This window comes from Centroberyx gerrardi, chromosome 19 (assembly GCF_048128805.1).
Source record: "Centroberyx gerrardi isolate f3 chromosome 19, fCenGer3.hap1.cur.20231027, whole genome shotgun sequence".
Classification (NCBI taxonomy): Eukaryota; Metazoa; Chordata; class Actinopteri; order Beryciformes; family Berycidae; genus Centroberyx; species Centroberyx gerrardi.
This window is the reverse complement of record NC_136015.1, coordinates 26866419-26879206: the sequence shown is the minus strand read 5'-3', so window position 1 is coordinate 26879206 and position 12788 is coordinate 26866419. Positions and strand designations below refer to the sequence as shown.

Sequence of the window (12788 nt, the reverse complement as noted above, 5' to 3'; positions counted from 1 at the left end):
AAAATATAAAAAAACTTTAGAGCCTCCCATCGATCACAATGATGGATCAACCGTTCTCCAAGCTTAATTTCTGAGGCATTTATTTCTGCCGTCTTTCAAATAAAAGAACTAGGAAGCTTTGAATGGCTGGAATCAATATTTCATCCATTTTGCACCTGCCAGGCAGAACTATTGTTCATGAAACTAAATCACATCAGTAGGGGAACAAGGAAGAAGTCTGATCTGAGTTTCCCTGTCGCTCCGCTCTGGAGGAAACGAACGGACCGACGGCGATCGTGTCGCTCGCTCGCGGTCCGAACGCAGAGTTACAGGAAGCCAATCGACCGACGTTTCTCCGGTCGTAGAAAACAACCTGACCTCCGGCCAGCGGTTCCTGTAGTTGCTGACGGTGTGAAGAGAGAGAACCGAGAGAACTGAGCATCTTCACTTTCAGTCTTTCCACCTTTCTCTCCAGCAGACGTACGCATATGTGCAGATACACACACAACTTAACATTCTCCAGAGCAGAAACGCCTCTTGCATAGGGAGGAAAAAACAAGCACTTCTGTATATTTGTTGAGATATTCGAAACATTCATGTGCTGATTTGCTCAGACTGGACGCACAAGAACACGGACTGAGAAGGATTTAAAAGCATGTGATTTGGTTCGAGAGCGTAACGTTGTTGTCAGACTTTAAGTATGTTTTCAAGGGAGGAGGAAAAGAATTGCAGATCATCTCTTTGATGCACACATCCTTTGGAAATGGTTCTGTGTGTTTCTATCTGGTTTCAAGTGTCAAGTGTCAATTCGAGAAAACAAGAGAAAGTGTAATCTGCAGCGATGTGAGAGAGAAACGGAGGGGGAGTTTCGAAAGTGTCGGATCGTAACGAGGTTTTCCTTCGCTGTTGAAAAAAAAAAATGGCGTCAGCTCAGGCACAAAGAATAGTTCAAAGCACAAACCGATGAGCCAAGTAGCGCTTAAAATACTTTTACTTTAAAAGGAAAAAATAGAAAAAACTAAGGGATGCTCTTAGGTAATTAGCTCCTGTAGCACTGAACTTTAGTGTAGATGATCAGCCTGCTAGCTTGGCCTACGCTGTTGTATGTTGCCAGTTGTATGTTGCCAGTTGTATGTTGCCAGTTGTATGTTGCCAGTTGTATGTTGCCCTTTGCACTAACACTTTAACAGCCTCTTCCTACCATGAAACTGTCCGGATCAGCAATGTGACAAAACTGTTTAAAGACTCTTGTTTTTCTTGGTTTTGGCGACATCTTTGGTGTCGCCAAAACCAAACAACACAATACTAAAGACGCTCAGTGTAAACTGCGGCTGATAAACGACAGAGAAACCTACCAGTCCAAAAGAAAAACAGCCACATCTTCATCTCTCCTCATCCTCCCTTCTCATCTTGGAGTGTGTTTCATCTTGGAAAGCCGCCGCCGATGTTCGCTCTGGTTTCAGCTCAGAATCGCTCACCTTACACAGTAAAATGAAAAATGACCTTTTCACCTCATTAGCTAATTCTCCTTCTCATAATGTACACGTATTTAACAAGAAATGCCAAAAAAATACACATTTTTGTTCAAAATCCTGTTTCTTTTACTTCCTGGAAAACGGTGTATTGTTAGTCGTTACTTCTTCACTTGTAGATTAACATTAAAAACTCAGATTATCAGATTATTGATCGGCCGGTGGAGTATAGACAGACTTAGCAAAAAGTAGAAATAAACCGTTCTTCTTCTTCGCTGGTTTCCGGAGGAGGAAGAGGAGTTTGTCACATTGCTGATCTGTTTCTCACCTCTGCCAAACTGCCTCGCTCTGTGTGAGGGCTTCTTCATCGTTGGTGCTACAAACCGCAGGGCGAGACGCGTTTCACCGCCGCCGGCCCGCGACATTTTCCATGATGTAATCGCTGATTTGTATAAACACTTTTTGTCTACACTAGCATATCGAGGTGTAATCACACTGACTGCAGCTGGGTTAGGCTGTGTGTGTGTGTGTGTGTGTGTGTGTGTGTGTGTGTGTGTGTGTGTTGTTTCCCTCCGTCCTGTGACAAGTGGAGGTTTAGATCGGTTAAAGGAACACCGTGACATTTTGAAAACTTAAACCTAAAATCAGCTTGTCGGCGTTGTTACTGCTCCTCGTTAAACGGCTAGCTCGCTAGCCGTGCTCATTGGTTACAATAGGGAATGCTAACGATGCTAATGAGCCGTCTTTCAGTGAATTGAAGTGCCAATACAGAAGCTCGTTCCCCCCGCTGGGAGGAACGCCCGATGGGAGAAACCCCACAGCTGAATCCAGAAGGTCTCGGTGTTCCTCTGACGCCCGCAGCCCTTTTTAAACTGAACTGAAACAAATGAAAAGTTGCACTGTTGAAGGTCGAACGAGAGAGAGAGAGCTCGTATGTGACGGACTTGTGTTTTATGCATCGAGAAAATACAACTACAAGTATTTATGAGTGATGTAACGTTCTGCTTTCTGCTTGCACTCATCTAGGAGCCGACCGGACGGCGTCGGCTTTATTTTTTATTGCTAGAATTAGGTCAAAAATAATCCTAGTTGAAATTGTAACGGAGAGTTTAGCAGTATGGAAAAAGAGGGAATTAGATTCTATTATATTACTATGGCAGTAACTGGAGGGCTTTGGAGAGAGAAGACACGTTTTAAAGCAACATTTCACTTCAGTCTGAGATATTCCTCTTTAACGACAGCTCTCCCAGCAACAGGAGACAAAACTATTCTAATGTTTCTAATGTTGTGTGATCAAAGCAACGAAGCTGAGTTGGGCCGTCAGTTGTCCAACAAGTTGCCCTGTGGATTGCCGTCTTCCCTGCGTTGACAGTAAACCTCACAGCTGCAAGTCTGACTTTCTTCAGACTTTCAGATGAATTTATTAATTGAAAACAGGTCAAAACTCCCACTTAAAACTCAAAAGATGCCACAAAACACTCGTACTCCTGTGCTTTAGTTAGTACTCATGTGTTATGAGTATAATTTAGGGAAGCAGTAGGGTGTGACATCACTACAGATACCCAGGACAGACAGTATTTGTCCAGAGAACAGACGAGACCAGATATGGAAGTGAAATGTTGCTTTAAATCGCTGTGTGACGCCTGCAGTCGGTGTGGAGGTTCAGAGTCCAGACTGCAGGTGGAGGGGAAACCTGAGGAACCGCTGCAGGAACGCTTCGGGAACAAACCGGGCCGACCGGGCGATCGCTTTCTCTGACACTTCCTGATGTGAAAAGTTGTGTGGAAGTTTGGAGAAAGTCTGGAAATTCACCACCACACTGTGAACGTCCAGAGGGAGGTTTTAGAGGGAGTGAGCGATGTGAGGAAGCCCGGTTCGGCCCGGTTTGGCCCGGTTTGGCCCGGTTCGGCCCTGCAGTGGGAACCCGGGTTTGAATGTGTTGTTAGTGGGAATCTTTCACTGTGGAGCCGTGTTGCTCAAAAAAAACAGAAACGGGTCAGATAATCAAAGATTAAGGATCGGGATTCGGGTAGCGGTGCCTTGACCTGGAAGGTCTGGACTCAGTATTGTGACACAATGTCCTGTGATGTCACTTCCTGTGGTAGACTGTATTGATCTATCCACGGTGGTTAAAGGTGCTGCATGTATCATTTATAACATCAGTGAATCAGTCAGGTTAATGTTGCTCCCTTGCTCTCCTCTATCTCACTCCAGTAGTATTGTTAGTTCTAGTGTTTCTCCACATTAAGACTACATTTCCCATCAGCCCCGTTGCTTCCTGCCCCCCCCTCCCCCTCCCTGAAGAGGATCAACATGTTGGAAGTGATTTCTCCATCTTCCTTTCCCTCCTTCCGCCATCTGCTGCCAGAAACTCTTTCAGCTTTAGAAGAACAGAACCTCTTCCTGTTTTGTGCCGTAAAGCGATCCAGCAGATTTCCCTCCAGATCCACCAGGTGGAGAAACTATGGAGGATGATTACACTAATGCCTCTAAATGAACGTGGCGATGATTTACTGATGTTGAAATGATACACAGAGCAGCTTTACGTTTTGCTTAATTCACTTTCAGTTCAGCCAGTTCAGCAGCTGGACTGTCTGAGATATTTAAAGTTTCTACACGACAACTTAAAGGGACGATGGAGGAGTTTTAGAAGCTTCACCAGCCAAGCCACTACTTAAGGGACGGAAAATGTTTCATAAGCCAGAATTCAATTATATAAAAATATAATAAACCCTCTGTCAGTGGGTGATGAACTCTGAACTGAAAGTGAGTCGACGTTTATATCCGAGTCCACAAACTGACCGGCCGGACAGTAGAGTCAAGCACTGCAGAGGAGGAGATGATGATGATGATGATGATGAAGGTGGTGATGATGATGATGTTGGTGGCGTTTAACCTCTAGTCTGAAACTAGTCCTGTTAGCTGGTCAGGGTCCCACTCAAGAGGTTCCAGTCCAGGTTCCACAGTCTGACGGTTTGGACGCTGTCACATTCTTATTTTTCTTAAAAGAAGTGGAAAATCCTGCCACTTGTTTCCAAAGCAGTTTCACAATTTGGTTTCTATTTCTCAGACGTGTTGAAACGAGGTGGAAAAGGCAGATCGCTTCACTAGAATCAAGAAAATGAAAATCTGTCCAAGAAAATTCATGAAAGAAGTCAACAAGTCTAATTATCTCACATTGTCGCAGATTTTTCACTTGTTTTAAGAAAAATGAGATTTAAAACTCTACTAGATCACATGACTGAGATGTCAGTGTTAACATGTGTCCAAACTGTGTGTGTGTGTGTGTGTGTGTGTGTGTGTGTATGTGTGTGTGTGTGTGTGTGTGTGTGTGTGTGTGTGTGTGCGTGTGGGGGGCTCTGGACAGGGAGCGTTTACACCTGGCAGCTCAGCTCCACTACAGATACCAACTGAACCGTCTCTTTAAAGGACAACAGAAGAAGAACACAGACTTTAACCCTCTGTGACCTCTGACCTCTGTCTGTCAGATGATCCGACGTGGCGGCGTGCCGCTCGGCGTGACCTCTGACCCCCGGGGCCGGTCCGTCTCGTCTCTGAGTGGAGGTTTGAGCGCCAGGTGTAAACGAAGCCGATGAGGACCTGAGTGGGAACCGGCACTAAGCAGTTTTATTACAGCTTTGCGCCGCCATTTTGTTTTGAGTTCATGCAAACAAGAGAATTGCAATCGAGTCGTTTTGCCATTGTTGTTTTTACTAAATCTATAAAACGCTTATTGTTAATTTATCATAATGTTTGTGTTTTTTGTTGATGTCTGTCTTTGCTATTTCATGCCATTGTACAGCTGGTTGACGTGCAGTTTTCATTATTATTATTATTATTATTATTATTGTTATTCAGATCTTTTCTAAATGTCTTTGCGTTGGGCTTCCTGCATGGTTTTCAGTGTTTTAATCTTCCTCTAAAGAAATCAGATCACATGTTGTGTTTTGTATTATTCACTCAGAGTTTGAAAAGGTTTGCAGTTTTGTTTTTGTTTTTGTTTTTCTTGTAAACATTTGGCCTGTAATCCGCTGGCTTTTGTTTTGCACTTTATTATTGAAACGATAAAAGAAACTGTCAGCTGACCTGTTCTGTTAAAGGAGCAGACCGCTGCTTTGTATCTTTCAGCCTGTTTACAGTTCACATGCAGCAGACTTTACCTTACTGACTGTCTTCCAAAGCATAATGTACTGTTTACATGTTTGGATGTGTTTTTAGTTTCCATTCATTTCATTATGGAGCGAAAATCGACTTGCAGAGACTTGAAACTTGGGGTTTATTTTAGTCAAAGTTACTTTATCGTGTGTTAAGTTAATTTAAAGAGGAACTAAAACCCAAATCTGTGTGAAGCCTGACATCTAATGGTAAGCAGCATGGTAGTGAAATGAACATCTGCTATTGGCTGATCTTTGGTGCCACCACCTGGTTCGATGTCACCACCTGTCGTACTCTATAGAAGGTGAGTGACATCATCACCTGGCACCAAAGATCAGCCAATAGCAGATGGCCATTTCAGAAGCATGTTTTTACCATTAGATGTCAGGTTTCAGACAGATTTGGGTTTGGGCTTTAGTTCCTCCTTTAAAACCTGCATTGATTTGAAAAGTCTGCAGGTCTTCTGGTGCGTTCACAAGCCGGTGGGAAGCTCCGACATCTGGGACTTTAAAGTCGGCCGCCAAACAGCGTTGTGTTGAAACCCAGAAGACAAACAAAAAGCAAACATGGGCTATGTGAAAAGGATGATGTGGATTTGGCTTCTTCTTGCTTTAAAAAAGTTATAATAGTCTGGCTAAGAGAGGTGTGGCGCATTCAAATGCTACCGATAAATTGGAAATACAACTTACCTAGTATTTCCAATTTACTGGTAGCATGTGAATGCACCACACCTCTCTGTCGCACTCGGAAACTCACACAACAGAATGTACATCCGCCAGAAAATAGTCCCTGAAGAAAAGATTGTTTTACGAACTAAATTCAAACGTCCGTGACTTCATAAACCGGGGAACGGATGTCAGCCGGAGCAGCAGAGAGTTTTAGAAGGTTCATCACCTGAACATTTGAATTTCAAAAATCTGTAAATATTCAAAAGTCTAAAAAAGTACAGCATGCTTTGGAAACTGGTCAGTAGTAATGTAAAGTATGTGTGCGGTGTAGTGAATGGGCTAAAACATGAAAAAACATCGGCTCGGTCCTTGAACTGGCAGAACCGTGACAGTGACTGGTGGATTATGGGACGCCGGTGGATAAAACAGTTTCCTTCCTGGTGTTAGAATGGAATGCGCCCATCGGTTCGATATCCACAATAATCAGTGAAATGCACCTTTACATGTTTGCTTTCTAAACAGCTGTTGTCTTTCTGTTTGTGACGTTTCCATGTTGTGCTTCGTTCTGACAGAAGAAGAAGAAGAACGAGCCGAGCCGGCCACAATGTGAATCTATTTTCCTATCTGACTGTAATAAATGGTGTTCAGGACTCAGTGGTTTTCTTCTTCTCTGGTGTCCTTTCATTTCCATTCTTCTCTCCTCTCCTCTCCTCCTCTCCTCTCCTCCTCCTCTCCTTTATGTTTTCAGATTGTTAGTACCTCTGTTGTCCACCAGGAGGTGTTCTAGTCAAAGATGTGTCTTGTTATAAAAATCAGCCTCATCAAAGCAGGGAAGAGCAGATGGATGCTTCCCTTCATGTTCGAAAAATCAAGTCAAAATGATCTGAGCAGACCTCAGATCAGTTCTGTCAGGTCAGTTCAGATCAGTTCAGTCAGATCAGACCAGGTCAGTTCAGTCAGATCAGATCAGTTCAGTTCAGTCAGTTCAGGTCAGATCAGTCCAGTCAGATCAGATCAGTTCAGTCAGGTCAGTTCAGTCAGATCAGTTCAGTCAGTTCAGATCAGTCAGATCAGTTCAGTCAGATCAGTTCAGTCAGTTCAGTTCAGATCAGTCAGGTCAGTTCAGTCAGTTCAGTTCAGTCAGATCAGTTCAGTCAGATCAGTTCAGATCAGTCAGATCAGTTCAGTCAGATCAGTTCAGTCAGTTCAGATCAGTCAGTTCAGTCAGATCAGTTCAGTCAGATCAGTTCAGTCAGGTCAGTTCAGTCAGATCAGTTCAGATCAGTCAGATCAGTTCAGTCAGATCAGTTCAGATCAGTCAGATCAGTTCAATCAGTTCAGTCAGTTCAGATCAGTCAGTTCAGTTCAGTCAGATCAGTTCAGTCAGATCAGTTCAGTCAGATCAGTCCAGTCAGGTCAGTTCAGTCAGATCAGTTCAGTTCAGTCAGTTCAGATCAGTCAGGTCAGTTCAGTCAGATCAGTTCAGTCAGGTCAGTTCAGTCAGATCAGTTCAGTCAGGTCAGATCAGTCCAGTCAGATCAGATCAGTCAGTTCAGGTCAGATCAGTCCAGTCAGGTCAGTTCAGTCAGATCAGTTCAGTCAGGTCAGTTCAGTCAGATCAGTTCAGTCAGATCAGTCCAGTCAGATCAGATCAGTCAGTTCAGGTCAGATCAGTCCAGTCAGATCAGGTCAGTTCAGGTCAGATCAGTCCAGTCAGATCAGGTCAGTCAGTTCAGGTCAGATCAGTCAGGTCAGTTCAGTCAGTTCAGATCAGTCCAGTCAGTTCAGTCAGATCAGATCAGGTCAGATCAGATCAGTCAGTTCAGGTCAGATAAGTTCAGTCAGTTCAGATCAGTCAGTTCAGGCCAGATCAGTTCAGATCAGTCCAGTCAGATCAGTCAGTTCACTCAGTTCAGTTCAGTCAGATCAGTCAGTCCAGTCAGATCAGATCAGTCAGGTCAGTTCAGATCAGTCCAGTCAGTTCAGTTAGATCAGATCAGATCAGTCAGGTCAGGTCAGTTCAGTCAGTTCAGATCAGTCAGTTCAAGTCAGATCAGTTCAGTCAGTTCAGATCAGTCAGGTCAGATCAGTCAGGTCAGTTCAGTTCAGTCAGATCAGTCAGTTCAGTCAGTCCAGTCAGATCAGTTCAGTCAGATCAGATCAGTCAGTTCAGGTCAGATCAGTTCAGTCAGATCAGTCAGTTCAGGTCAGATCAGTCCAGTCAGATCAGGTCAGTCAGTTCAGGTCAGATCAGTCAGGTCAGTTCAGTCAGTTCAGATCAGTCCAGTCAGTTCAGTCAGATCAGATCAGATCAGTCAGTTCAGGTCAGATAAGTTCAGTCAGTTCAGATCAGTCAGGTCAGATCAGTCCAGTCAGATCAGGTCAGTCAGTTCAGTTCAGGTCAGATCAGTCAGGTCAGTTCAGTCAGTTCAGATCAGTCCAGTCAGTTCAGTCAGATCAGATCAGGTCAGATCAGATCAGTCAGGTCAGTTCAGTCAGTTCAGATCAGTCCAGTCAGTTCAGTTAGATCAGTTCAGATCAGTCCAGTCAGATCAGTCAGTTCAGTTCAGTCAGTTCAGTTCAGTCAGATCAGTTCAGTCAGATCAGATCAGTCAGTTCAGGTCAGATCAGTCAGGTCAGTTCAGTCAGTTCAGATCAGTCCAGTCAATTCAGGTCAGGTCAGTTCAGTCAGTTCAGATCAGTCAGTTCAGGTCAGATCAGTTCAGTCAGTTCAGACCAGTCCAGTCAGATCAGTCAGTTCAGTTCAGTCAGATCAGTCAGTTCAGTTCAGTCAGTTCAGTTCAGTCAGTTCAGTCAGATCAGTTCAGTCAGTTCAGTTCAGTTCAGTCCAGTCAGATCAGTCAGTTCAGTTCAGTCAGTCCAGTCAGATCAGTTCAGTCAGTTCAGTTCAGTTCAGTCAGATCAGTTCAGTCAGTTCAGTCAGTTCAGTTCAGTCAGATCAGTCAGTTCAGTCAGATCAGTTCAGTCAGTTCAGTCAGATCAGTTCAGTCAGTTCAGTTCAGTCAGATCAGTTCAGTTCAGTCATATCAGTCAGTTCAGTCAGTTCAGTCAGATCAGTCAGTTCAGTCAGTTCAGTTCAGATCAGTTCAGTCAGATCAGTCAGTTCAGTCAGATCAGTCAGTTCAGTCAGATCAGTCAGTTCAGTCAGATCAGTTCAGTCAGATCAGTCAGTTCAGTCAGATCAGTCAATTCAGTTCAGTCAGATCAGTTCAGTCAGATCAGTCAGTTCAGTCAGTTCAGTCAGATCAGTCAGTTCAGTTCAGTCAGTTTAGTCAGATCAGTCAGATCAGTTCAGTCAGTTCAGTTAGTTCAGTCAGTTCAGTTCAGTCAGATCAGTCAGTTCAGTCAGATCAGTCAGTTCAGTCAGATCAGTCAGTTCAGTCAGATCAGTTCAGTCAGATCAGTCAGTTCAGTCAGTTCAGTCAGATCAGTCAGTTCAGTCAGATCAGTCAGTTCAGTCAGATCAGTCAGTTCAGTTCAGTCAGATCAGTCAGTTCAGTCAGATCAGTTCAGTCAGTTCAGTTAGTTCAGTTCAGTCAGTTCAGTCAGATCAGTTCAGTTCAGTCAGTTCAGTTCAGTCAGTTCAGTTCAGTCAGATCAGTCAGATCAGTTCAGTCAGATCAGTTCAGTCAGTTCAGTCAGATCAGTTAGTTCAGTTCAGTCAGTTCAGTCAGATCAGTCAGTTCAGTTCAGTCAGATCAGTCAGTTCAGTCAGATCAGTCAGTTCAGTCAGTTCAGTCAGATCAGTTCAGTCAGTTCAGTCAGTTCAGTCAGATCAGTTCAGTCAGTTCAGTCAGATCAGTCAGTTCAGTTCAGTCAGATCAGTCAGTTCAGTTCAGTCAGTTCAGTCAGATCAGTTCAGTCAGTTCAGTTAGTTCAGTTCAGTCAGTTCAGTCAGTTCAGTCAGATCAGTCAGTTCAGTTCAGTCAGATCAGTCAGTTCAGTCAGATCAGTCAGTTCAGTCAGTTCAGTCAGATCAGTTCAGTCAGTTCAGTCAGATCAGTCAGTTCAGTCAGTTCAGTCAGATCAGTTCAGTCAGCTCAGATCAGATCAGTCAGTTCAGATCAGATCAGTCCAGTCAGTTCAGGTCAGATCAGTTCAGATCAGATCAGTTCAGTTATAAACAGAAAAGCAAAATGAATTGAAACTGGAGGAGACAGAACGACTGACCGACTTTAAAAACAGATGACAAATAATAAAAAAAAATCAAGATGTCAAATCAGATAAATTGGTCCAAATGGAAACATTCATGTTGCTGTTCACTCTGAGCAGAAAGGTTCTATAGAGAACCAAACAGCAGAACCACTGTGGTGCAAGAAAGAACCTTATAGAGAGGAGAGGAGGAGGAGGAGGAGGATGACGTATGAGACATTTTCATCCCTCTCTCTCTCTCTCTCCCCCTCTCTCTCTCCCTCAGAGCCATAATAAGACCGGAACTGAGGCACTTCCGCCTTCAAAAAATAAACGCATGCAATGTGTCACTTTTGTGAAATAAAGAATTAGTAAATATTGCGGTGTAGAAAAGATGGAGCTCAAGTAAATTTAAGGCTAAAAGAAAGAATATCGCTCTGTGCTTTATGTAAGAACAAGTCGTGATGTTCGACATGATGTGCAGCAGACAGAAACACCTGGAAATCATAAATCAGCCTCCAGTGGATTATTACTGTTATATAACGGTGGTAACATTTATTAAAATGTTCAAAAACGTTTCATTTTCAATTGATAATTGTTCTTCCATCCAACCAATAACAACAACAACAAAGGTATTACGTGACACAACTGGGAACTGGGACTATATGTACACATTATACTATTATATACCATAGTTAGAATGAATAAATAAGACTTCTGGACAAATATATCTATTAAAAAGCTCACATAAAGAAATGTATATATACACAGAAATGTTAATTTTATTTTATTTTTATTTGATGATATAGGCTATGTATTTGTATGGATTTAACCATAAACAATCAATAAAAAGAATACCCACATAATACATATAGGATAAAACGAAACTGATCAAATAAATAAAAATATTCATAACATAAAACCATATTTATTTGTTTAGTGTTATTGATAGGATTTTTTTTTTTTTCATTCTACATGGTTTCATTATTTTATAGGCTTTTATTGTGTAAATCATTACCGGAAGTCGTGTTGAGGTTTATCTTCGCGAGCTTGACTGGTTTTGCGTCACTGCTGCTTTAAAGCAGACGGAGCCGAGCGGAGCCGAGCAGAGCCAGGCCAGGAGCAGGGACAGGAGCCGGATGGACGAACCGAGAGCCTGAAAACCCGGACTAAAACCTGGACTAAAACCCGGACTAAAACCTGGACTAAAGCCGGACTAAACCCGGACTAACCCCGGACTCCAGCCGCTTCAGACCAGGTAACGTTGGGTTTCTTCCTCCAGCAGTTTGTTTTCCTCCCGGCAGCTCGGGGGCTTTCTGGGTTTTCTCTGGTTTCCAGTCGGTTTAACTGACTGTTGATGCGGCAGCTGAGGCAGCTGAAGCCGGGCTGTGAAGCGGCTGGATCCCGGCTGCTAGCGGCTGAAGCCGGGCTGTTAGCGGCTGGATCCCGGCTGCTAGCGGCTGAAGGCCTGTTGCAGACCGGCTGGTTTGTTTTCATCGGGAGGGAAGGGAGCGGCTCTCTGGGCTGCTGGCCCTGACGGCCCCTAATGTTCCCTAATGTTCCCTAATGTTCTCATAATGTTCCCTAATGATCCTTAATGTTTTCATAATGTGCCTATAAGGTTCCTATACGGTCCTATAGTAACTTGTAGTGCATCTGTGGCGCTCTGCAGTGATTTTATTCTGATTTATGGTGTTTTTATCTCCGATAGCATCTCTGCAATATTCCTGTAATATTCCTATAGGGCTTTATAGTGCGTTTATAGTATTCTATAGTGAGTCTATAGTGAATTTATGTTGATTTTATCCTCCATAATATCACTGTAATATTTCCATAATACTCTATAGTATCCCTATAGGGACTTGCAGTGTGTTTGTGGAGTTACACAGTGCTTCACTAAATGAAAAGCACAGAAAACAACGAGGGTACAAAGTGCTTCATAACAGTATGAACAGATGGAACAGTAAACCTGTGCAGAGGAGCCATAAATAAAACTATAATGATATAATACACATGTAAAGAATATATATATTAAAACTGTAATAATTAAAAATCTAAGAGAAGGCCAGTGAAAATAAGTGGAGGTTATGAGTCTATAGAGACCTTATGGTGCTTTATGGTGTTTTCATCTCCCGTTGCATCACCGCAGTATTCCTGTAACTCTCCTGTAATAATCCTATAGAGACTAGTTCCTGTTGTTTTTTTATTTTACATGGACTTACACAACGCTCTACATTCAGCCGCACTATCCATATACAAACTCAGTATCATATACACAGAGTTTTTTGCTCTTACAAATACAGTAAAGAAACAAAACTCCAGTCTTTCATAAGCATCCAGGAACAGAAAGGAACATTTTACT

General features: G+C 43.0%; 1 protein-coding gene and 1 pseudogene across 2 annotated transcripts in view; both read left to right on the top strand.

Moving 5' to 3' along the window:
- Positions 1–12788, top strand: part of LOC139911314 (BCL2/adenovirus E1B 19 kDa protein-interacting protein 2-like) — a 225970-nt gene that overhangs the window by 52096 nt on the left and 161086 nt on the right. The window lies entirely within an intron of this gene.
- Positions 11548–12788, top strand: part of LOC139920024 (phosphatidylinositol 4-kinase beta-like) — a 28524-nt pseudogene continuing 27283 nt past the window's right edge. The window contains exon 1 of the transcript XR_013507484.1: positions 11548–11684. The product of XR_013507484.1 is annotated as a phosphatidylinositol 4-kinase beta-like (transcript). The remainder of the gene's footprint in view (positions 11685–12788) is intronic.